The sequence below is a fragment of the Anolis carolinensis genome, unplaced genomic scaffold, assembly GCF_035594765.1.
Source record: "Anolis carolinensis isolate JA03-04 unplaced genomic scaffold, rAnoCar3.1.pri scaffold_13, whole genome shotgun sequence".
Taxonomy (NCBI): Eukaryota; Metazoa; Chordata; class Lepidosauria; order Squamata; family Dactyloidae; genus Anolis; species Anolis carolinensis.
The window spans coordinates 9,444,015-9,469,764 of record NW_026943824.1 but is presented as its reverse complement, the minus strand read 5'-3'; the positions used below and the strand labels follow the sequence as shown (position 1 = coordinate 9,469,764).

Here is a 25,750-nt window from a genome sequence, read left to right as displayed (position 1 = left end):
TCTTTCTATATCCATTTCTAGCTTTCTATCTATCCATTTATGTATTGTTTCTCAGCCCACCAAGGCCCCTGAAGCAATGTACACTGAATAAAGTTTTAAATACACAAATGAACGATTTAAGCTTTGGATCTGAAAGAGAGTCCAAACACATTTTAAGAATAAGTTGAAACCAGGCAGTGAAAACAGCTAGAACAATTCCAGGCACTATGGACTTAGCCACCCAGAGAAAGGAATCAGGCATTGTCCAAATGTTGCTACAGAGGAAGCCCTGATGTTGTATGTACACATCCTAGACTTGTAGGATCGTGGGACATGCATCAGGACTCCCACTGAAGTTCTGAATTTTCAGGCAGGTTAAAGGGGCTGTGGTAGTGCAGCAGGTTAAACCGCTGAGTTGCTCACCAGAAGGCTAGAGGTTCGAATTTGGAGAGCGGGATGAGCTCCCATGGTTAGCCCCAGCTTCTGCCAACCTAGCAGTTCAAAAACATGCAAAACTTGAGTAGATTAATAGATACCACTCCGGCAGAAACGTAATGGCACTCCATGCAGTCATGCCAGCCACATGACCTAGGAGGCTTCTATAGACAATGCAGGCTCTTCGGCTTAGAAATGGAGATGAGCACCAACATCCAGAGTCAGACTCAACTAGACTTAATGTCAAGAGAAAACCTTTACCTTTATGGTATGTCTGTGTGCGTGGTTATTTGTCAACTCTGTCAACTAGTGGCAGAATGTAGCATTACAACAAAATTGAAGCTATGAAAATTCTTCCTCGGGAAAAAATTTGGAATAATAGGGAAAATGTGAAAGTAGAAGACAGCAGAGTATTAAGAATATAGTGAACTCCTGAGAGTATAGTGAAGATGTATGACATTCCTGTCCTAGATGAAGAGCGGAGAACCATGTTGGAAAGAGGCTTGATTCTTCACAGATACCCTTCATGAACCAGATGGTATCCAATACGTTTGGCCACACTCCAGGCAAAATTTAACCTCTGTAGGAAGGAGTAGTTGGAATTCTTCTGCAGAAAATTTTGATGAGGAACCCAGTTTTGATCTCTCCTTTCTTCACCTTTGGATCTGTCAACAGGAATGAAACTTAGGCACACTATGCTGGCATTTGACAGCACGAGATATATAATTCTGTCTTGATTTTCTTCTTCGAAGCAATCCCATCCCCCAAGAAAATATTGGAAAAACAGAGTTCTTGAAGTTGATTTTCAATTTGAAACTTTTTACAAAAATGCACATGAGTAGTTTTGCACATAAAACAGTATTTTTATTACATAAAAGGAAATTTTCTGCAAAGAAAATTTCAAATTCCAAAGGAACCACATATGAATTTTGTGTAATAATTCCCAAATGCCAAGATTCCTATCAATCCAGAATTCACTGCATCAGGGCTTTTCAACACTTGAAAAGCATGTTTTCCAACAATTTTTCAACACTTTCCAAATATCCCTTTGATCCAAGACAACACCAGCTTTGTGCACCACCCCCCTTCCCAACTGGGAATGGCTTTGATGGGACCTCCAGAAAACTGGGGTCCCAACTGCTTATGGACCACATCAGTCCCATAAGCCAGATGCCTCCATTCCTCATCGATGCCTTTCTTTGAGGTATACAAATATATGGAGTCATCCTTCTGCATTACTGCCCCTGGTATTTTATTTCTCTTGCCTTGATGCCTCTGTCACTTTCTCTGCTAGCTAATCTTTTAAAAAAGAAATGGGTGAAGAGGGTTGCATTTTAATGATAATTTTTAATTGAGATTTCATTTGAAAGCACATGTGGTAATAAAAGACAGACTGGGAGCTCAGTTAACACGGATGCACAGGGAAAGAAGCATAGCTTTGGGGAGGAGCATTAGGAATTCATGGTGGAATGTTTGGAATAGAAATATCACTTGCCTGCTTGATATTCCAGATTTCTCCCTGAACATTATTCTTCTGAATGCAAATATCCCAGGTAAGTGCCATTGTTCACAGGCAGACTGCTGCTGGAGCTTTGATTATGATGTTTTGCTTTGCTCGGGGTTCAGGCGGTTGGATGATATTATCAATTTTAATCCTATGAAATGTGGTGAATGTCACCCTGGGGCAAAGACGACACTTTGCTCCGGGAACAAATGTCACTGTGTGCTGTTTAAGTTGCGGTTGCCTTGACTGACAGGCTTCATGTCAAATAGCAATTGCGCTTGGCAAACAGCCAGCTGATATATGCAAATATGCCAGATGTAATTAGGCCGTTTCTCTGGCGTTCTTTGAGAACGGCAGCATCCTTCTCAAAATAGTGATTGGCAAAAGCATCTTGGGCTGTAATGCATTTACCTTTTCACGGGGAATTTGAGAATTTGTTCTGAACAGACCCTTTCAGAGTTAAGTCCAAAGTCTTTGGAAATGAATTGCTACTGGTATTTTTGGTGAAGGACAGCTCAGGTTGCTTTCTCACCAGGAAAGAGTTATTGACGTTTTATTTGTGTCTGCTAACATCCAGATTAGACTACCGAAATACATTATATGTAGTATTGCCCCAAATAATATTTGGACTATTTAATTGAACTGTTAATCTAATTATTGCAGATATCTAGGAACGTTGGCTGAGACCCTACTCATCAACCGCCACTTGTGGAGTTCTGCATTATTTGTGCTACCCAACTCTTGTGTTTAATGATAATATTGGCCAGTGTGTTGCCCAATAATGATAATGTTGCCCAAGATACTAAACAGGCGATGTGTATCCATGTGAATTGTCCCTTTTTCAGCTGGATGGGCAGACATGCACAACAGCATCACATGTAAATGTCTTCTTCCTTGAAACAAATGAAGGCATTATTCGTCAAGCAAAGAAAATGGACAACCACTTTGGTAGGGAACTTCACCAACATTGGAACAATGTTAGCCCTTTAGTTGTGTGCCTTCAAACCATTTGCAACCTATGGAACCCTAAGGTGAACTGGGTTTTCTAGGAATGAGAGTATGGGCTTTGCCCAAGGTCACCCAGTGGGTCTCCATAGATAAGCAGGGAATTGAACTCTGATCACCATCCCAAGGGGGAAGCATCATTTTTTCTTGATTCAAAGAAGCAGACACAAGGCACTTTTTGAGCTCGTCATGGGACAGAAAAATGAACATTTCTCCCTGAGAAATATTATCACAATGCCTCCAATACTTTTGAAAAACTGTTCGCCTTGTCTTGGCCCTGGCATGGCTTTCCCTTGTTCCAAGGAATCTCTGCTAATCAACCAGCGGAAATGCAAACGCATTACTGCACAATTAGTCCATTGGCAAGCCCCTGGAAGTAATACATTTATTGACTTTGTAATGACTTTCTGATTTGCACAGCCAGGTGCAAACATCTTTTGTGGGGTGAAGAAAAGAGAAATGGACCGCAAATTGAAGGAATTGGCTAGCAATTAGTCATCTGATACCTAAAAGGCACGTATCCCTGGAAAAAATGCCAACAGGGTGGGTGAAGCAGAAGGCATTTTGCCACCTTGAAAAAAAGCAAATTCTTCCTTCATTACAAATGCATTAATCTCACACAAATGCACATTTCCATCAGAGCTTGGAAACATGACCTTTTCATACAATTCCCAGTGTTGAGTAGGACTGAAATACCAGCCCTATAGTATCCCCTGGGCGGGATGCGAAACTGAACAAACAAACACTAACTTTGGTCCCAGCATTATTTTCAGTCCAACCTACTCACAGTACTGGTTGAGATAGATAGAGTATCAGGATTTCCTCCAGAGTTACACACAGACAATGACAAAGTGCAAAATCTAATCCATATGTGATAAGTCTTATCAGAGGTTTATGTGGCCAGCACAGAATGTATCTCAAGATTGTTTGTTGTTAAAGATGATGTTCTCAGAGTCTGGCATTGTATGTAGCCATAACTTCTGGTTTGCCCTGGACACAAAATATGGCAGTTGCAGCATTTCTATCCACCCTGAGTCCCCTTGGGGAGATACAAATATAGTTTTTATATTATTATTTTATTATGACACAGCAAACAAGATAGATATGCTGGATTTCATATCACAAAATCACAAGTTGAACACTTCCCAAGTGTCTAGGACTGTGTGATGTATTTTCGGATGACGCGCGTAGATCCCAGTAGGGTGGCCTTTTGTAGTTGGCAGATCGTAATTTTGTCAATGTCTATTGTTTCCAAATGCCGGCTGAGATCTTTTGGCACGGCACCCAGTGTACCCATCACCACCAGGACCACCTGCACTGGTTTCTGCCGGAGTCTTTGAAGTTCAATCTTGAGGTCCTGATAGCGGCTGAGTTTTTCCTGTTGTTTTTCGTCAATGCGACTGTCACCTGGGATGGCAACGTCAATGATCCAAACCTTTTTCTTTTCCACAACTGTGATGTCTGGTGTGTTGTGTTCCAGAACTTTGTCAGTCTGGATTCGGAAGTCTCACAGTATCTTTGCCTGCTCATTCTCCAATACATTTGCAGGTTTGTGATCCCACCAGTTCTTTACTGCAGGGAGGTTATTATTATTATTATTATTATTATTATTATTATTATTATTATTATTATTATTATTACTACTACTACTACTACTACATACAATTGAATCTTTAATTGTTATTTTCCCCATCACCAGAATTCCCTCGGTGGTATGGCCATTGAATACACTAACTAGAGGGTCCTGAGAGTTATAGGTTGAATGTTTGATGGTTAGTCTCCACTAGAATAGATCCAGTGAACTGATATCGATTAATCAGTCATTGGATAGTTCTGGATTTTAATCCCAATCAGTGCAAGTTGCTGAACCTTCCCACAGAATACAGTTCAGCATCCAAGATAGCTTCTTGCCAGCGTCCAATGAGCATCCTCACTACGCATCAGCTGTACCACAAATTCATTTTATGTTCTTATTTATTCTTATTTCTGTAAAATGTTATGTTCTTATTTCTGTAAAATTCTGCCTTCCCACGCTATGATTGCCAAAGCCTCCTTGTGTGCAGCGGTGCTGTTTTGGCTATATAAGCAAAACTTGTAGAGCCCAAACATCAGAAATAGATAGCAGGATAGTTATAAAGTGGATTACTTCATAAGACAGCACCATAGACACCTCCATAGATTTTTGATCCTGTGGGTTGTGAGTCAAATTTCATTAGTTTTCTAAGACCATTATGCCATCTAAATTATAGAAATGCATTTGCAGCTAATAATGTTGCAGTTTCCTACTTCTTTCTAATTTCACACTAAGCATGAATAATTAATAAAATATTAAATGTAGGTGCAGGGGTGTGTTTATTAAATATATATTCTTCTAAATCGTATACAAAACAAAGAAAATCAACAAAAACAAACCCATCAATTTGCCAGGCACAACAGAACTCCTAGGATAAATGCTGGAAGCAATTTTACTTTGGCATTTATAATTCATTATGAGGCACAGCTAAAAAACAATTATGATTTCTTTTCTTATTACAGTGAGCATACCGAATATACTTTGGTATTAATGAAATGTGAAAACTCAAATAACACAATCTTGAATGGTGCAGAGAAAGTAATTTGGGCTTTCTGGACACAGAGACCTTCTCTCCTTGGGGTTTTCCAGTATTCTTAATGCCATAGGCCAATAAGAAACTCTTTCTGTTGTGATGGACAAGGAATTTTCTTGGTTCCTCTTTCCATGTGACCACACCAAATTCACATTACACAGGACTGCATCTAAGTGGTGACTGGTAGCTTCATGTTGGTCAACTGGACAATCCACTCCAGGCACTAGTCTGAATTTCAAAAGAATATTGTAAGATTCAGCACTTTGAACAGTTCTTATAAAGTTTGAACCAAACATAGATTCACCTCGGATTCAATTGGGAGCCTCTGTTGTATGTAAAAGAAGTTACTCTTTTTTCTTCATTGTAGTATTTGAGAACAAAGCCACTACTGTCATAAAATTAAAAATATAACTTGTTACATTAATTGTCGAGCTGCTTGTTGCATTGTCATTACTTTGGAGGGATGATTGAAAAGAGAAAGGTGGGAGACATGAGCTGTCAAAATGCCTGTTCAAGATCAGTAAAACAACTAAAAACTATTTCTCATTTCACCAATTGAGTCATTTCTCTCTTACTCATTGGATTGAATGTATTGGTTGACACATTGGTTCATTGAATCAATGGGATTACCTAGATGTTGACACACCATTCAACTACTGATTCAGTTGATCTACTCTAAGTCCCCATCTACACTGCTATAAAATCCAGATTGTCTGCTTTGAATTGGATTATGTGGCAGTGTAGACTAATATAATCCAGTTCAAAACAGATAATCTGGATTTTATATGGCAGTGTAGATGGGACTTGAGATTTATGTCCACTGTAATGTAACTTCATTACACTCTCATTGTCACCAAGTTACTACCCATGAGTGGCTACTTCATTTGTGATTTTAAGACCTGACCAGATCATAAAAGGTTTGTGCAGTTGTAGTGCTCTGGCTGGAGTGTTGGGGCAGGACTCTGAGGCCTGATGCACACTCCATATAATGGAGTTTCAGAATGTCGATCAACTGCATTAAATTGCATTATATAAGTCTACACTGCTACACTAAACTGCATTTCGAAACTGCATCATGTGGCAGTTTAGATGGGGCCTAGGAGACCAGGGTTCAAATCTCTGCTCAGGTCTGGAAACCTGAGAGGAGTGACTTTGGATAAGTTGGGGTTTTTTTTTTCCTCAAAGGAATGTAATGGTAAACTTCCTCAGAATTAGTCTTGTCAAGAAAATTCTCCAGTGGTATCACCCTAACTTGGAATCAACTTGAAGGCTCATAACAATGCAAAACTATGCATGAAAAAACCAATATACTTCAAGAAAATTAAATATCCTCTTGACAAAAAATTCAAAAAAATTGATGATGCAGTTCCACTTGGATTCAATTTTTCTGCAAGAATCAGATATCTTTCTGTCCTGCTCCCTTTAATGCAGCCTAAATAAACTGGCCACAGATGTAATAACAATACAAAACTGAGGCAGTATATACAGCAAATAAGTAAAATAAACAGTATTTTGGGACACATTTACAAAGGGTTTGTCTTTGGGACTAGTAAAATTGAAACAATCAGGGTTATTTCTTCCACACTGATAGTCCCACGCAGGGGGACCACAGAAGATCTTCATAGAGTAATGATTGCTGATAAGTGTCTGTATCCATTCAGGCTTATTCCAGTTCAGAGGCTGAATAGGTTTATACAAAAGAGGTGTATAATGAGCACTCCTGAGATATGGATTTCTATCGCCTGAATGAAACAAGCATCGTATAACTCAAGCTGGGAAAAGACACAAATGAATTATGAAGATTTCTCCCTATGCGTATTACACATTCCATACATCACATGCACTGATTAGGCTTTCTATAAACTCCAGGGAGACTTCTAAAAAGAACTGTTATTTTCCACCTAATAATGGGAGTTATGCCCAATATAGTTGAAGGTGCAGAGGAAAAAAAGGAAGACTAGTATTCAGCATTGCGGTTATGGATTCACAATCTAAAGCTAAGCATCTTTAACTGGTCTGTAATCAGCAAGTCTATGGGATTTTACTATAAATGCCACCCCGGCTCACCTTAAGAGCAAGCAGTCAGATTTGGTGAAGGAGATCTGTTCAGATTCCAGTTATGGCACAACAACGATGACGTTTTGATCAGAAGCAGGACCTTCCATTGTGTTTTAACTCTTCTAATGTAATGCTTTAGAGGAAGGTATAATTATTTCAAGCGAATTAGTTTGCCTATGGTCAAACGGCTGAACCTTACACACTCTAAGCATTTACATAATCCCAACATTGGAGAAACCAACTGCTGCAACTAGTCCTGCGCTCAGTTTCTCCCCCTATTTTTACACCTCAAGGAATCCTTTGAATAGGTAATAGTTTCAGTAAAGTGTCCCCTATTTCAATCAAACTTTCACGTGCAATCTCATTATTTCATGGATGGACAGCAAATGGGATCCTACCTACAGAAAACCAAAGAGAGAGATTCTGGAGATACCATTTGGCCAAAATGGTGTAGCCAAGACCATATAGCCTTTGCTTCGTCCACAGCCACCAACGTTTTGCTTTCTCTTCTACCAAAAGATACAGTAGAAGCAGAAAACTTTCTGGTTAGTTCATACATTAAAAGGACCCCATGAGAGGAAGAAGAGAAATACAATACATTCTTTCTTCAGCTTGGCCACCCTTTCAGTGACAATATGGGCAAACTTTGGACCTCCAGGTGTTTTGGACTTCAACTCCCACAATTAAGCCGCTGAGGGGCCAGGAATTGTGGGAGTTTAAGTCCAAAACACTTGGAGGGCCAAAGTTTGTCTATGCCTGGTGCAGATGCACCCTGCGAATATCGGCCCAGTAATGGTAATGCCAACCTGAGATTGGGATTACAATGTGCCTTGGATAGGGTTAAACCCCCTTCTGGCAAACCAGGTTTACAGCTTGGCAGTGTTCTTGGAATCAGCATTGCTTCTGGAAATCCTTGTGTTTCCCGCGGCCAGGAGAACCTTTGCCCAGCTCCGGTTGGGATGCCAGCTGTGTGGGTAGATGGCTTTGCAGACCGTGTGTCATGCCGTAATTGCTTCTTGATTAGATTACTGCGATGTGCTTTGTGTAACCCACGCTTTGAACTGAGCAATCAGAAGCAAATTGAAAGTCGGCGCAGCTGAGGCATGACCAGCGAGACGTGGACCCCAAAGCTCAAGTTAGACCACACTTTTGCCAGGATATTTTGCAAGGGTTGTGGTTGCCAAACACTCCTCCTCCAGAGTGCATTATAGAGGTCAAATCAAAAGCTAATTAAACTGGATTTGAAGAACATGGGTTAGATTTGTTTTTGAATTATGGGTTTACCTGTTTTTCTGGAAAGCTGCGAGATGCAATGTATGAAGGCAAAACACATGAATGTGTAGCACAATTTATATCTATCTCCACATGAGGAGCTTCAGGTTACCCAAGCGTGATGGTTTATCCGGGCAACTGTTGGGTTCCCAGTGGCAGTCCTGCTTGGAAACTGATCTGAATATGTCTCCCAGGCCTGACTCATTCCCTTCTTTGTTGTTCTGGTTCAACACACTGACTAAATTGCTGCCCTTTAGGAAATGATAACACGTTTGTGGTCCATTTCCTCAAAGACTGCGTGCAGCTTGAGAAAGCGAGCTCCATGTCAGAGGCACCACTTTCTCATCTATATCTTATTTCCTTGGTTTTGAGAAAAAAAGTTTCCCTTCCAAGTTTTCACTTTCAGCATAAAATATGTCCTTGTGGATGCGGTTACAAATGTCAACACTTTAAGCACTACTAAATTTATGGGGGCATTGAATTTTAATAGCCCCATAAATGTCTGTAATAATAGTGACAGATCTATCGCAATAAATTGCTACAAAGAAATATAAAAATAAATGTGAGATAAAAAGAGTGCGTATAAAATACGTTTTTACGTAGCATGTAATGGTTTCTGAAGATCATATGTAGCCCATGTTTTAAGCTAAGTACCACGTAAGCCTCCAGTTCCTGGGGAAATGTCTCAGGGGTTGTAGAATAGCTTGGACCTTCTCTGGGGCCCCATCTACACTTCCATATAACACAGTTTCACAATGCAGATGAACTGCATTGAACTGATTATACAGTAGTGTAGACTCATATAATCCAGCTCAATGCAGTCTAATCTGCATTATATGAGCCTACATTGACCATTATAATGCAGTTTTTTTCAACAACAACAATTCTTTATTGATTAGTCACTTTTGACCATATCAAAACATGTAAAACATACAATACGTACACACTTACGCATACAGACAATAAAACCATGTAAAGATACAAAACATCCCGACCTGCGGCCTAATAACCCGCTCCTAGACAAATAAAGAGTAAAAAGGTTAAAATTAGTAATTTCCTAAGGAAAGGTTTGAACAAGGACAGGGGTAAGTAAAACAAGTGTCTTGTCCGTAGTAAATTTTAAGTTTGGATTTTGTTAGTGACAATAATGTATCAGCTCTCAGCTTCCATCTTCTCACGAATGGCCAGCACTTTTTGTGTAAAAAGGCCCAGTTTTAAAATAGAGTTTTTATCTGAACCCTGTAGAAGGATATGCAATTTCTCCTTATTCTCTAAGTGAGTATGATTCTCCAGCAGAGGGTCTAAATAGAGAGATCAAATCCTGGTGTAGTAGGGGCATTTTAAGAAAAAATGTTCTGAGTCCTCCACTTCTGCATCTACCTCATGGCACATACAGGTTCTCTGCGTATAGGGGATATTCTGATGTCTACCTAACTTGGACTTAATGTCGAGCTGCTCGAATCTAGCCCAGGTAAAAAGTTTTCTAATATATAATGGAAGAGTCAAGAAGAGGTAAGTTTCCATGCCCACATTGCATTTAAATTTGGCCAGGTATGGAGTGGCTCTAGCTTGCGCTATGATCATAAGATCATTTTGTGCAGCAATGTTGAGGGCTCTTTGGTATACAATTGAGCTCACTTTAGCCCCGAAATTTATTAGCTCGTGTGGGGCAAAATCTATCTTGCTGACTGTGTGGCTAATGCAGTTCAAACTGCATTATATAGCAGTGTAGGTGGGGCATGAGAGACAGACTCACCCTTCAAAGACAGAAATCTAGTTTCTCTTTCCAAAGTAGGACTTAAAACCACTATACAGAGGCTATAAAACATATGAAACCCTCACAGAAATAAACACTTTACTCACTTATTATCATCAGACAATGCGTTCTACCTGGTGTCTTTACCAAATTCATTTGATACAGTTATGGGTACAATCCTGCGTAGTAGCTCCTTATGATGCATAGTACATGAAACATGGACAAGCCTATTGATAGAATGGAACAGTATGCAGAACTACTTGAATGTTAGAAGAATTTAAACCTGGTTTTCAAGACAACCTACTGCATTTCTGTCAATAAACTTATTTATTGTACTATTATGCAATGGCTGTTTCCGCAGTCCCAGTGAATCAAGCAGTACATTGGAGACACTGGCAAAGAAGTGTGCGCCATCCATGAATGTGCAACTTTGGGTGGAATAGTTAAGCTCATGGAGTTTGGTTAGAATGAACTGAATGCACACTTTCTACAAGAGATACTCATGTGCATATGCAAGTCTAGAAGAACTGGATTTAGCTGCACCTTCAATGGGAATCCAAAACTAAGCTCACAAAAGAGATAGAAATGAAACATTCACGGGGGTCATGAGGCTGTCGCTAGATTCCAAAGTTCAAATGACTCCCCTGGGCTGAACTCGGTTTATGTAAATGCTTCCAAGTGAAATGTGGAAGAGTGTTTCAGTGGCAGAAAGTGAATATTAACAGCATGCTGGAGGCTTCTCTATCAACGTGCCTCTCTTTCCCACGATCACTGTCGGCTTAAATTTATAACAAATGATTTTCCTTTGTTTGCCCCTTAGCAAAGAGCTCCTATCCCAGTGGATTTGAATGAGTCTAAGGCCTAATCTACACTGCCATCATAATGCAAATTGAACTGGATTATATGGCAGTGTAGACTCATATAATCTAGTTCAAACTGTGTTATATGGCGTACAGATGGGACCTAAGGAAAAAAGTACTAAGGAAAGAAATGTTAGAGGTTCATGAAACACTTCATAGTTTGGAAGATGCGACTTTATCTCCTTTCCAACCAGGACTTTTGCACTCCATCAGACAGACAATTTAAGGCAGTTCGAACTGCATTATGTGATCAGTGTTGACTCATATAATGCAGTTATATAAGAGTTAATTTTGTGTGTATATAATAAATGGGGGGAGGGGAATATCCTGACCTTAGTTGACACAAATCAAACATTAACTCACCCAAATTTGTAGGGCAATGCTTCTCCCGTGTTTCCCCCTCTCCTTGTTGATGTATTTTATTGGTTGGAAATGACTAGGGTTTGAATGGTCTCCATCAGGTGGGCCCAATGAACTGTGTTTTCCTTCTTTTTTGCTTTCTTGATAGCCATTATTGGAACAGAAAGTTCGCCAACAATACATCCGGGAGTAGTGCCGCGGTCTAATGATACCTAGATTAGAATATAATTATTCTGGCAGGCACAGGAATGCTAATACTACGGACTGCAACGAGATTAGCACTTTTAACAACTGGTAAGAGCTGTATTTAAAATTATTTGTATATGCATATTATTACTCCTTTTAGTCTCATCGCCACCAGTAATTATCCCAACAGGGCACACTGGGACAATATTTGAAAGCCAAACCATGTTCTTATGGTATATTGACATTTTGTTTTGTTATTCTGGATTTTCTGACATTGTCTCCTGTTCTCTAACAGTACATTTATTCCACCACAAATAGTGAAGTCCTTGGCATGCCACTGAAGGGCTGCCAATTTTAACTGCATATAAAGCTTTTTAGGTTGAACTTTCAAAGATCCATATTTCTCTATACAGGAATGTTTTATTAGTTTCACTTTCTTCTATGCTCCATACAATACCAAAAATACCATCCCTGTGCCCCAGTTCTTTCCACCCTGCACATCTATACTATAGAATGAATATAGTTTGACACACATTCAATGCTATGGCATGCTCGGAGTTGCAGTTTGGTGCTTTTACACCTTGTCAGCTGCTGATATTCTAAGACCCATTGTCCAGGTTTCGAGGAGCTTTTCGAGTTGCTGTCAAAGAGGGATTACAACCAGATTAGGTGACCCGAGTATTGCTACCTGAATTATTCCATTTCTGACCTAAACTGTGAGTATTTAAATGCTCTCCGAAAGCCCATTCAGCTGCCTCTTGGCACTTTGCCGTGTTGCTGAGAGGTCCAGTTTGTGATGATTTCCCCACGGCAGAGGGTTATATTCGCCGTCCGTGCGAAAGAAAGAAAAAAGAGATGATTTATACGTCGCCGGCTCATAGAAATGATGTTTAAATCCCTCACAAGCAAGGAACTGACATGTATAAAGAATGGAGGAAATGAAATAAAATTAAAAGTGATGTAGTTCCTCCGCAAAGAACATTATTTGTGAGCTATGTGCAAGGAATGAACAATGTGCAATCCTTGCGGACCCTGGTTCTGGCATTGTGATGCATAACCTCCTTCCCTTTCCTCCTTTTCTCCTTTCTCTCTCTCCTCCCTCCCTTTTGTATTTCTTCTCGATAATTTATTTTCCACTCAGAGATCAAATGGAAGGAAGCAAGATGTCTGAATTATGGGCTTGCTTTTTCCTGGCTAGAATTGAACTTGCTAGTTGCTACCGATTAATGCCTAGAGGACGTTTGGAAAGCAAATGTGGACATTCTCAAGGATATCAGATGATGATGATGATGATGATGATGATGATGATGATGATGATGATGATGATGATGATTTTGATGAATTGAATAAGAGTTGGAAGGGGCCATAAGATTCACCTAGCCCATGCATAGGCAAACTTTGGCCCTCCAGGAAACCATTATCTCTGTCATGCAAGTGTGCATCTATACCAGTGGTTCTCAACCTTCCTAATGCCGCAACCCCTTAATACAGTTCCTCATGTTGTGGTGACTCCCCCAACCATAAAATTATTTTCATTGCTACTTTATAACTGTCATTTTGCTCCTGTTATGAATCTCAATGTGAATATCTGATACGCAGGATGCATTTCCATTCATTGGCTCAAATCTGGCACAAATACCCGATACGCCCAAATTTGAATACTGGTGGAGTTGGGGGGGAATTATTTTGTCATTTGAGACTTGAAGTTGCTGGGATTTATAGTTCACCTACAATCAATGAGCATTCTGAACTACAGCAACAACGGAACAGAACCAAACCTGTCACACAGAACTCCCATGACCAACAGAAAATATTGGAAGGCTTTGGTGGGCATTGACGATGGGTTTTGGAGTTGTAGTTCACCTACATCCAGAGAGTACTGTGGACTCAAACAATGCTGTATCTGGACCAACACTTGATACAATTTGCCCAAATTTGAACACTAGTTCAATAGACCTTGAAATTTGGTAGCTGTAGTTGATGGGATTTATAGTTCACCTACAATCAAAGAGCCCCTTGAAGCCCACCAATGACAGAATTGAGCCAAACTTCCCACACAGAACCCCCATGACCAACAGAAAATACTAGTCTCTGGTGGCCCCTCTGACACGCTTCTCGTGACCCCTCCCTCAGGGGTCCTGACCTACAAGTTGAGAAACACTGATCTACACTGTAGAAAGAATGCAGTTTGACACCACTTTAACTGCTATGGCTCTATCCACTGCAATCATAGGATTTTTAGAAGTCATTTCAGAACCACTGGGAGTGTGATGGAAACTCCTTCCTTGGAAGCTTTTAAACAGAATCTGGATGGCCATCTGTCAGGAGTGCTTTGAATGTGATATTCCTGCATGGAAGGGGGTTGGACTAGATGGCCCATATGGTCTCTTCCAACTCTATTATTCTATGATTCTTTGTTAGAGAAAGCTAAGACCTTGTAAAACTACAATTTCCATGGCTCCATAGCTTTGGGTCATGGCGGTTAAAGTGATGTCAAGCGGTATTCCTTCTGCTGTGTAGATGCACCCCATGGGTCTCCTTTCTTCTTAGGTCTGTCCATGCCTTCATGGTTATAAAGAGATCCCATTATGCTGTAGCTGTTCTCCTTGGTCAAAGGAATTTTGCTCACTTCTTTAAGAAGCTTGGAAGAAAGGTCTGCATTGTATTATATAAAAGATTTAAAGCGCCCACTGATCCACAGATATAATCGAAGCCAAGTGAGGATAAAAGTTATGCTGCCTATTGTAAGGAGGCGTTTTCTCTTCCAGAATTCAGACACTATTGAAGAAGGAATGAAATAAATACCAAAAACAGGAGACCGCTAACATTCTTCCACCCACATCCATACATACTCCCATTTCCCTTGAACTTGATAGTTAAGACTATGTCACTTTCTTCCCAAAGCACATTGCCTGAAAAGGAGAGTCATTTTTCATGTAAAAAACAGGATGGGGAAAATAGTGCAAAGAAATCCACTTTTTTGAACTAGCCTAGGATTCTGTCAAAAGTTCCTTGAAATACACAGAAATCAGGCTGCCTTTCCTCGTTTGGACTTTTTACAACTACAGAAACTTTTCAGGTTTTAACGTCATCTCTCAGTTCAGAGTCAACTCAGGAAAATGGCTGTATCCCAGTATCCAACGCGAGTGGAAGTTTTTACATCCATGCCTAGAAGTTGAAGACGGTGCATTATGGAGGTGTTGGTGGTGACTGGGAAAGTTCCATGTTAGTAGAGCAGGGAATACAGAATTTGGGCCAGTTTTGAAGGAGTTCTCCAAGGTGCTCAACTTATTTAGTAAGAATTTTCAGGACCTTGAGGAGCTCCATTACACACCGGATTAAAACCTGAAGTGGATTCAAGGCTCTACTGAAATGGGAACCCCCAGCTTCGACTATGTGGAAGAGCATGATCATGGGCACATCTACACCGACCACATAATGTGAGATGAAAGCAACAGAGGAGGAAGCTATTTAGGTGGGGAACTGATCACACATCAAGGTCAGGAACTGGGCAATGCTTCATGGCCAAATATGATTGTCTGCCATGAGTAGAGTCTTGCATTGAGTGACTCTAGACACCTGTTCTGGATCTGCATGGTCTTTCATAGTGAAAGGAGGTCCCGGCAAGGGTTTGTTTGACCCGCCTTTCTCTTGGCAGGGCTTATACACATTTGCGGTATCTGCAGCTTCACAGCCATGAAGAAGTTGGGTACTTTTCCCCCATCATGCCATACAATGTGCATGTATGGATCACTGGAATGCCAGACCCTTGTTCAGTTTCACCATGCAATATAGTTTGCACCAATGTATGCTTATGTGCATCACAGACCCTATCCCCCAATTTTGCTATCTCAATTTAAGGCCTCTGATTCATGTTCTTGCGCATATAGTTGTACCCTAAACCATTTAAACACCACATTTTCAAGCTATTCACATTAGGTGGTCAGTGTAGATGTGTGCCATGATACACAGTTTCTAACACATGAAAGTGTTGCTATCTGATACTCATCTGTTTGTTAAGATGATTCATATTAGAGAGAATATTCCTTCAAATCCTCATAAGCAAAGCAAAAAAATTAGGATTTTCCTCTGTAGACAGCTCTTTTAAAAACATTTATTATTTTGGGGTATTATTTATTTATTTATATTGTTAAATCTGTTACTGAACTTGGCTTTTGAATGCCAGTGACTTTGATCCTCTGCTCGCTCACTCTCCAGTGGTTTGGTGTCTGAGAATGGCTATTTACAAATGGGCAGACGGGACTGTGATGTGATTTTTTTTATTTCATGCACATGGCTCTGGAGATGAGGCTTTCTGGGGAAATATGTTTGATGTCACAGCAGCAAAAGAAGAACTATTTTCATTTGCTTTCCATTTATTTTCCCCTGCCCTGTTTAATTCTTTCATTTTGAATGCTCGGCTTTCTTCCAGCATCTCTAATCTCTTTTACTTGCTCTGAAAGATAATGCGGGAGATGACTCACAACACCTAGCAAAATCTTAATAGATGCAATGAAAGTGGAGAAGAACAGGTGGGTGGAAGATTAGGTGGTCAAGAGCTCTTTATCTAAATGCCTTCTACCCAAAATCTCTCATGTGGTGAAAGGTTGAAATATTTGGGCAACACGCAACATGCTGATTCTCATGCAGGTTCACTGTCAACCACTTGGCCAACCATTCTGGACAGCCTTGAATAAGCATTTTTGAACCTACCACCCTGAAATGTGAGCCATGCCCTTTCCTTCATTGTCGTAGCTTTGTTTCCTACCAAAAGCTACTTTAGAGGACCTACAGCTTCACCAACATAGGGATTTCCAAGGCACATGGAATGAAACAAAAGAAGGTTCCAGGCAGCCACGCTCTCCGTGGGCCACACTATGCCCTTGGGGTATGAGCATTGTATGAACGTTAACTCTACATAAACATGATGTAGGGTCTCAGCTGATGTCTCACTCCTACTCTGAAAAGACCCAAATAATGAGCTGGTGCTGTGCTCTCCCATGTTTCCGCATGCAAAAAAAGTTTGTAAATACCTGCAAAACTGGGAGAACCAGAAAGAAAAAAACCCTGCTGTCTTTAACTGACATACAAGGAAAACAGTTGCAGGACATTGTTATACATGCCATTTTTTTAAAAAAAAAATGGTAGGTCAGGCCCCTGAAGCCCTAGAACTATCACACTCTGCTTCATGCTTTTGTCCCCCTTGGATAAATATATTGTCACATATAATCGAACATGCCAAAGGCTTAACTAGGTCTGATTCTCAATTGCCTGGAACTTGTTGTGATGTCTCCAGCTGCTCACTGTACTGAATCCAGCTGTAATATTCATGTTGACAACAGATTTTTAATGTCCATTTATACATTTGCTTTGTGGAGAAAATACAACCACAGCAACCCATTGATTGGGGTCCTCTTGGTGTCTTACACATACACATAACCCATGATGGGAGAAAGGCAGGATATAAATCCTATAATTAGCACCTGACCAGCAGGTGCCAAGGCTATATCCACTTCAACTGTGTCAACTACAGCATCCAAGTCTGAGCGAAACTGAGCAATTTTATCTGCAACATGCTGTGCAAATTCTTTACAGATAGCTGTTGAGTGCATCTTTCCCTTGAAGACACATTGGTAATAGTCTTCTGATCACTGAAAACAGATCCATTGAGCAGTCCTTGGCAGATGCAATGGTGGCAGCAAAAAATATTTCTTTGCTGCCCTCATTGCCATGGATTAGGCCTTCAAATGAGGTCTAGTCCATGTCCGGTCAGTTTTGCTTCATGTTTTCTCTGTCTCGCTTGCTTCATCACTGCCAGCTCCTTGGAAAACCAGGAGGCTGGTTTGGGTCCACTCCATAAGAGGAGATGGTCATCCTGGTCATTTCCCCATTCCAAAGGTCAACCATAGCTTCAACAGATTCAACTGCAAAAGTAACAGGAAACTTCCCAAGAACCATCAAGAATCTATCCAAATCCATCAACCTCCTTGGGCAGACCTTCCTAATCCTCACACCTGCAGAGGTTTTGAATCCCAGACCACTAAACCTAATGACGTGATGATTGATCCATGACAACCAAACCGTATAAAGTTCCTCCATACCACAACCATTATCATCTCATGTTTTAATTGTTTTTAAATTGTTGTTGTTGTTGTATGCTTTTTCTTGATGTATTTATTGCTGTGTTTGGATTTCTTTTTACTGTTGTATTTTTATATTGTTTGGGCATGGTCCCTTTGTAAGCCGCCCCGAGTCCCCTTGGGGAGATGAGGCAGGATATAAGAATAAAGTATTATTATTATCTCATCCCACACAAAAAAACTAGTAGGAACAGACACCACTTGGGACAGAACCATGGTTGTCAAGGAGGCTATGAACTCCTGACACGGCAGTCTCAGCATGGATGTTGAAGTCCCCAAGCACAATAAGATGCTGAGACTCCAGCACTAATCCTGGCAAACTCAGGAAGGGAGACTGTTGAGCAGCAGGGTGGGAAGTAGACCAACAGGATCCCTTTCCTGACCCAGCTGCCCACCTTTAGGTATAATACTGGAACTTTGCAGACTGTAGGATGGAGAACCTGCTCAAGGGGGGTGGGATCATGATAGACTACTGCCGCTCCACTTCCTTACCCCCAGATCTCAGCTACTGCTACACAAAACAAAACCCAGGCAAGCAAGGCTAAGAGATTAACCCCCATGCCAAGTCTCATCCATAAAGGTTTCCGTAATACAAGCCAGGTCAGCATGCTCATCCAGAAACAGGTCCTCTGTGGCACTTGTTTTTCCATTTACTGTAAATGTGCATACACATTTGTATGTTTATTTAGTTGGGCAATGTCATACTTCACCAATCGGGATGTGAGGTGGGGGGGGGGGGGTTGTTCACAAACATTGAACCTTAACTCTGTGTGTTTGGATGGAAGATCTCAGCCTTATATCCTTCTTTCTTGGAAGAGGTTATTTATGAGCACAGCGCAAGCAAACACATGTTGAGGGAATATCGTGTTTCAAATAAGAATGAATAGAAATTGTGATCTGACAGTTTAGTTTTATCCCCCGTCTCCTCTCTCCAGGCACCATTTCTCCCGTTCTTGAACCACTATTATGGCTGGGAAAACATTTATGCAAAGCACAAGGAAATGTGCCTTGCTCTGCTGCCCATCCAATTACTTATTTTCTCTGATAGAGTCTCATTTCAATGTAATACTATTTCCCCAACCAAAAAAAAAACCTGAACAGCACAGGGATTGATGGCTTGACACATGTTGCTTGGTTCCAGAACCAACGAGGTGCTATTAATCCCAGCCAAAGGAGATGATGGAAATGTAAGGATCAAGCAAGACAGAGATATGGAAGACAGGTTTGTCTGTATTTAAAAATCTGCCCATAGTGAACAAAGTTCTGGACACAGAAAAAGGGCACATCTCCACTCTTTAGTTTTTTAATGCTGGAATGGTAAGAATCTCTTCAGTTTGGGACCTATTGTGCGTAAAATTTACAAGTGTTTTTGTTTACACCAAAACAGGATTTTGCTACAGAGAAAATAATACTTTTATGCAGAAATATTATTTTCTATCAAGAAAAAAAGCTGTCATCAGAATCCAACACTCAAACTACTACACAATACAAGATCTCGTGTATAACATGCAAATATTTACACCAGGAGAAAGAGATGGGCAAGAAGAAAAGTCAGATGAGATTCAGAGCAACTCAATGGTGGAGAGAGAGAGAGAGATTTTCCCCATCCCTGTTCAACAGCTGGTCTTGGCATCATTTGCTTTCATAAAGGTTACATTTACACAATATCCGGTATGTGCCTTTCCCTTGGGACAGATGTGAGGAGACTGCAGAGGTGAGAAACAGACATACAAGCTCAGCAATCCCTCACTTAAATCCTGAGCAGAAGATGGGGAACAATGGAGCTCAATTTGAAATACATTTACATGGTTTTGCAAGCCAGATAGGATCTAACACTGAAATAATCATAACCGGTAGAGGAAGCACACTTTCATATTATGTACTTAGAACATAACTAAGATGTTTTGTAAATTCAATGTTTATATGGTTATTTATATAGCTCTTGTATTTCTGGCCTGTGGCTGAAATAAATTTATTGATTGATTCAGTATTGAACATTTGATTAAGTAAGCACCAGAATTGCAGTTGGAAGAGACAACAAAGGCCATCTAGTCCAAACCCTTGCCATGAAGGAACATGTAATCAAAGCATTCCTGACAGATGGCCATCCAGACTCTGCCTAAAAACCTCCAGAGAAGGAGACTCTGCCGGACTCCAAGGCAGTGAGTTCCACTATTGAACAGCTGTTACTATCAGGAAGCTCTTCCTAATCTTTAGGTGGAACCTCTTTTCCTGCAAGAAATTCCACCTAAACATTAGGAAGAATGCCCTGATAGCAAATGATTTATTCAAGTGCTTTAGTAGAATCTCTATTTTGGAGTGTCCCGAGAGGTTGTGAGGTATATTGGTAAACTAAAAAAAAAAAAAATGCTTGTCTGGCCTCCAACAGACAAGAGTTCTTTCTCCCACCCTGGACCTTCCACAGATATATAAACGTCCCTTGCTTAGTTTTCCAATATACCTCACAACCTCTGAGGATGCCTGCCATAGATGTGGGCGAAGCGTCAGAAGAGAATGCTTCTGGGACATGGCCATACAGCCTGGAAAATGCACAACAACCCAGTGATTCCAGCCATGAAAGTCTCCGACTTCCTCCTAGCACTTGCTATTTGAAAAGTTTGTGCTATCCCACACCATTTTCCACCCGAACTTGGAAAAAGCCATTGTTTCTGGACAGTTCGAAGATGCCTATAAATAAGGGAAGCCAGTGGTGTTCTTTTGCGCAAAGCAGCATATTTGTTGGGAGTGCTGATTTTAGCTTCTGGCAGTGAGGGTGAAGCTGTCTGGTGACCTCGCGGCTGAGGGTCACGCTTTTCCTCTTCCGCTCTTCATTACGGCACTCCCCGTGGGCAAGAGAACTTGCAACTCCGAAAGCCTGGGGCACACAGTGAGACGCAACTTGCTAATGAAACAGTCAGGGAGAGATGCGCCTTGGCATTAAGCAATTACTGTCAAGGAACAGGGCACCCAGCTAGAACGCAGCCTTGGACATCAAACTAATAGCCGTGATTTGCCAATTAATGTGTTAGGTAAAAAGTGGGGAGGCAAGAAGGGCGGCAGATTTAATGTACCCAGCTTCACATGTTTACCCTCTGACCTACCCGGCATACTCTCCTCCATGCGTTAACATCTGGAGATCAGAGCCCAAGGGGATGTGTGGATATAGAGTAGTAAGATCTCAAAGCTCTGGCAATCACAAGCTTTGTGTGCAGCTTGCCTCATGTGTCTAGAGAAGTGTCAAGCCTGGCTGAGCCCTATGGGATACGTAATACCTAATTCAATGCAATGCATTTCCCTCGGCACTCACTGTGGATCACCTTGAGGTATCTGAAGCAGGCATGTTTCCTCCCAAGGAGGGTTCTCTTAATTTACCTTTGATTTTCATTTTGCATGAAATTTAGCATCAGGTGGCAATGCTTTGGGAAATTCATGCTTGAGTTTGGCTTTATGAACGAATATTAATAAAGGTTCTTTTCTTTTGATGAGAAATGTCTGTGTCTACATGCCATCAAGTCACCAGTCATGGGGTTTCCTTAAGCAAGGAATACTCAAAGGAAGTTTTACCACTTCCCCCCGCCAAAATATAGCCTACAGCACCAGAGCCCGCAGTGGTGCAGTGGATTAAACCACTGAACTGCTGAACTTGTTGGCCAAAAGGTTGATGGTTTGAATCCGGGGAGCTGAGTGAGCTCCTGCTGTTGGCCCCAGCTTCTGCCAACCTAGCAGTTTGAAAACACGCAAATGTGAGTAGATCAATAGGTACCACTCCAGCTTGACATCATTTTAACTGCCATGGCTCAACACTATGGAATCATGGAAGCCATAGTTTAGTGAGATACCAGCATTTTTTGGATAGAGAAGACTAATTCCATACCATTGAGTAGTGTCAAACTGCATTAATTCTACAGCATAGATGCACCTTCAAATTTTATCAGCCTCTTATCTCCTGTGAGAGTCTAGCTTTTTCTTTTTTCCCGGTTTCCGCCCATCCTCTGCAGCACACCAGCCAAAGTTTGGCAGTTCTTTGCAGGCAGTTTTATTCCCCTTCCTCGGCAAAACCTTTATGCAGACAAGGCAGTAGATAAGCAACCATAATAAAATATGTGGCCACAAGAGTGTAAAGTTCAACGTGGTCCAATTTATCACCATCCGTTTAAGAAAGAAGGTGTCACGGTGTTCAGGGACCAACTTGTCTAGAGGCTGAAATGATGGCTGAGCCGGAATGACTTTCCTTCATTCTCTTATGAGCAAAAAAATACTACCAGCGTGCATGGAAAGTGACTGGGGAACCATTCTTCTTTGCCCTTTTTCCTGAAGATAAAGTGGTAGAGGAGAAACAGACAAACTCAACTGTTATCATCCCCTTCTTTTGCTATTACTGTTACTGTTACTGTTACTGTCTAACTGTACATGACATTTGTCCCTCCACATTTGCAGGCTTGACTTTTGTGGATTTGATTAACGATCAGTCCTGCAGTGTGACTCTGTGGTCAACATCCTCCAGCCATGCTAGAGGACATAGGCCCTCCAATGTGATTCTATGGACAACCTCAATTGAACATTGACCATAAAGTCACATGAATTTTAACCTACAATTTATTGGTATGGTCTTGTATACATTTTGTTACATGTATTTTAATAGTGTGTTTTATCACTCGGTTTTGACCCTGCTGTACTCTGCCTTGAGCTGCAAGGAGAGATGGAGAATAAAATAATAATAATTACTAGATTGATAATCTAGGAGCCCCTGATGGCACAGCGGGCTAAACCACTGAGCTGCTGAACTTGGTGATTGAAAGGTCAGCGGTTCGAATCCGGGAAGCAGGATGAGCTCCCACTGTTAGCCCCAGCCTCTGCCAACCTAGCAGTTAAAAAACATGCAAATGTGAGTAGATCAATAGGCATAAGATAAAGGTAAAGGTTCAACTGAGCAGAAAATCACATATTTTTACTATGCAAGAAATTTGTTTTCTTCTCTGAAAATTCCATTCTCTGTGCAAAATGTAATATGCAGATTTTGTGTAAAACAAGTCCTGAACTGCAAAGGTTGCGGCTCTCTTTCGTGGCGTTTCCTGAAACTCTTATCTGTGATTGGATTTCTTTCAAATACTCTTTCCATCCCTATTCTCTGGTGGATGCAAGCCCCACTTCTCAAGTGGAGAAAGGGAGGAACAGAGTCATTCAAGCGGCATGAGATTTCATCTCCTTAACTACAGGTTGCACTAAATGCACAAAAAGAAAGAGTAAAGCTGCAAAGCGGAAACACATTCCTTTTCTTTGTGAGGTGCAGAGGAGGGAGCGGATTTACCACCATTTTTGAAAAGCTCCATAGTTTGTGCTACAGTTGATACTTTAATTAGGCAATTAGCACGATTAGGAGCCAACAAAGCCCCGAGCCCAGGTGAGTTACAGTCCAGAAATCTATCAGAAGAGGAAATGGAAGGACTGTGGCGTTATCTGTGCTATTTCAAGGAGGAAGGAAACAAAGCCAAGAAACCAAAGTGGGAACTAAGATAGTCGGCTCTTCACATTTGCTAGGATTAGGGGCACAGGGTTTTCATGAAAATGTAAACCTGCAAATAAAGAAATTGCTAATTGTTGACATGAGAGAACACATTTCTAGGAATTTCTAGAGTCCTCATCACATTGATGAAATCCCCCAGATCAATTAGCCAGCCTCCGTGTGAATCGGCAGGACAGTGGGGCAATCCTGGCACACCGCCTCACCGGCAGCGACACTTCCCCATCACACGTGGCTTCCCACCACGTTGGTCCTGTGATTCTTTATGGACACTTTGCCTCCCATGTTCTGGGCCAAGTGTCTTAAGATGATTATGCCACAGGTCACCAACGGAGCCCCACTGGAAATCAGCCTGAGTTGTGTAATGGGCAGCATGGGGCTCTGTCGATCAGCTGTGCTACAAGCGTCCTAAAATGGTTCGCCTCCACATTGGGTGGGGCTTGCCATACATAATGTGATAGCGTATGGGAAGCCCCATCAAAGCCGCTCATGAAGGTGGCATTTTTGCCCCGTGTGAAGAGGTTCCTAGACAAGACAGACCAATGGTCTGAAAGAGGACAGACCCTCAGAGTAATGAAATATCCTTAATGTTATTGTGTTGTCGAAGGCTTTCAGGGTTGTTGTGCATTTTCTGGGCTGTATGGCCATGTTCCAGAAGCATTCTCTCCTGGTGTTTCCCCACATCTATGGCAGGCATCCTCAGAGGTTGTGAGGTATATTGGAAAACTAAGAAAGGAAGGTTTATATATCTATGGAAGGTCCAGGGTGGGAGAAAGAACTCTTAATGTCATTGTTGAACAGTAAACCTGGTCTTTAATGAATGACCCTTTTGCCCACCATAAGGAATGAAATGAACTCCTCTGCTCAGAATTAAACACCATCCTAACACAAACATACATGCACATTGTGTTTGATGACAATGACCATGTCAAGAAATAATGAGCAGTATCCCTTTCTACAAAATGTATATTATCTTGCTGAAGTCAGTGCATGCAGAAACAAGAGAGAATGAAGATGGTGGACAGGTTGGAAAGGAAAGCTAAGTTTCACTTGGAGGATTAGAATAATGGTACCATCAGTCCATTGGTTGCTTTGAGACAAAGGAAGGGACTGGATGTCTGGTCTTCTTATTGCCATATATGTCTATTCAAAATGGGCAAATATAATAGTAGTAAAAAAAATCCCTGGGAAAAAAATTAACTACAAGAGCATCCAATTCTTTCCAATTAAATAGCCCAGGGCCTTGGTCTCTGAGTTGGGAAATGACAAATTCATTAACTTCTAATGTATGTGTGTGTGTGTTTTCACCTTCCACACGCCACTAAAGTGGCACTTAAAAATATTTTGAGGGCATCTGGGATAAGGGATTATTGGATTTGTAATTTAGCACATAAAAATCATGTCCTTTGCACACCTCTAATGGAATTCTCATAGTCTCCAGCTTGGCTCTCTCCAATAATTGCCGTATCACAGAAGAGACAAAGAAGAGAGGCAAAACAAGGCAAAGGCCTTGGAACGATTTCATGAATTCTGCTGTGATCCAACCGATAACATATGGTTCCTCTGAGTTTTATGGGAGAGTTTACAACGTATGTGCATGCCTGCGTGTGTTTTAGATTGCACAATTTATAATATCCTTACCACTACTAGTAAAGCTTACGAGGATCATTTTGGCAAAGCTGTTGTGTAATGACTTTCAAATATAATTATAAACATATTTCAATATAAAGTCTGTTGCCAAAGTCAAATATACACCGGCTAAGTGAAATTAACCTTCAAGTGATACTTGAATAACAGTAAACCACAAGGGTATGGAAGAGATTAGATATACTGTAGTCTAATTATGTTACAATAATTCACCTCATTAATCTCTTAGGAAACAATAACCACAACAGTTAAATGCTGTAATTAACAAACCCTATTTCAAACTTGATTTTAATTTTATACGACTTTGCAATATTATCTGGTGCAATTATATAAAAGACAAACAACAATAACAACAACGGCAGATAAAGCAAATGTTACGTTCTCCTGAGAAGGCTTCCGCACGCCTTTAACCTGGGAGATG

General features: G+C 40.9%; 1 protein-coding gene and 1 long non-coding RNA gene across 15 annotated transcripts in view; one reads left to right on the top strand and one right to left on the bottom strand.

Annotated features, from left to right (window-relative positions):
- The window catches only part of rbfox1 (RNA binding fox-1 homolog 1), a 1,150,117-nt gene that overhangs the window by 1,111,463 nt on the left and 12,904 nt on the right, over positions 1-25,750 (bottom strand). The window lies entirely within an intron of this gene.
- On the top strand, positions 1,681-20,148 carry LOC134294235 (uncharacterized). 2 transcript variants are annotated; one of them, XR_010001203.1, is made up of 3 exons: positions 1,710-1,967; positions 11,984-12,129; positions 19,549-20,148. It is a non-coding gene; the product is annotated as an uncharacterized LOC134294235 (long non-coding RNA). The 2 variants fall into 2 exon arrangements; XR_010001202.1 differs by having other exon boundaries at positions 1,681-1,967; positions 11,984-20,148.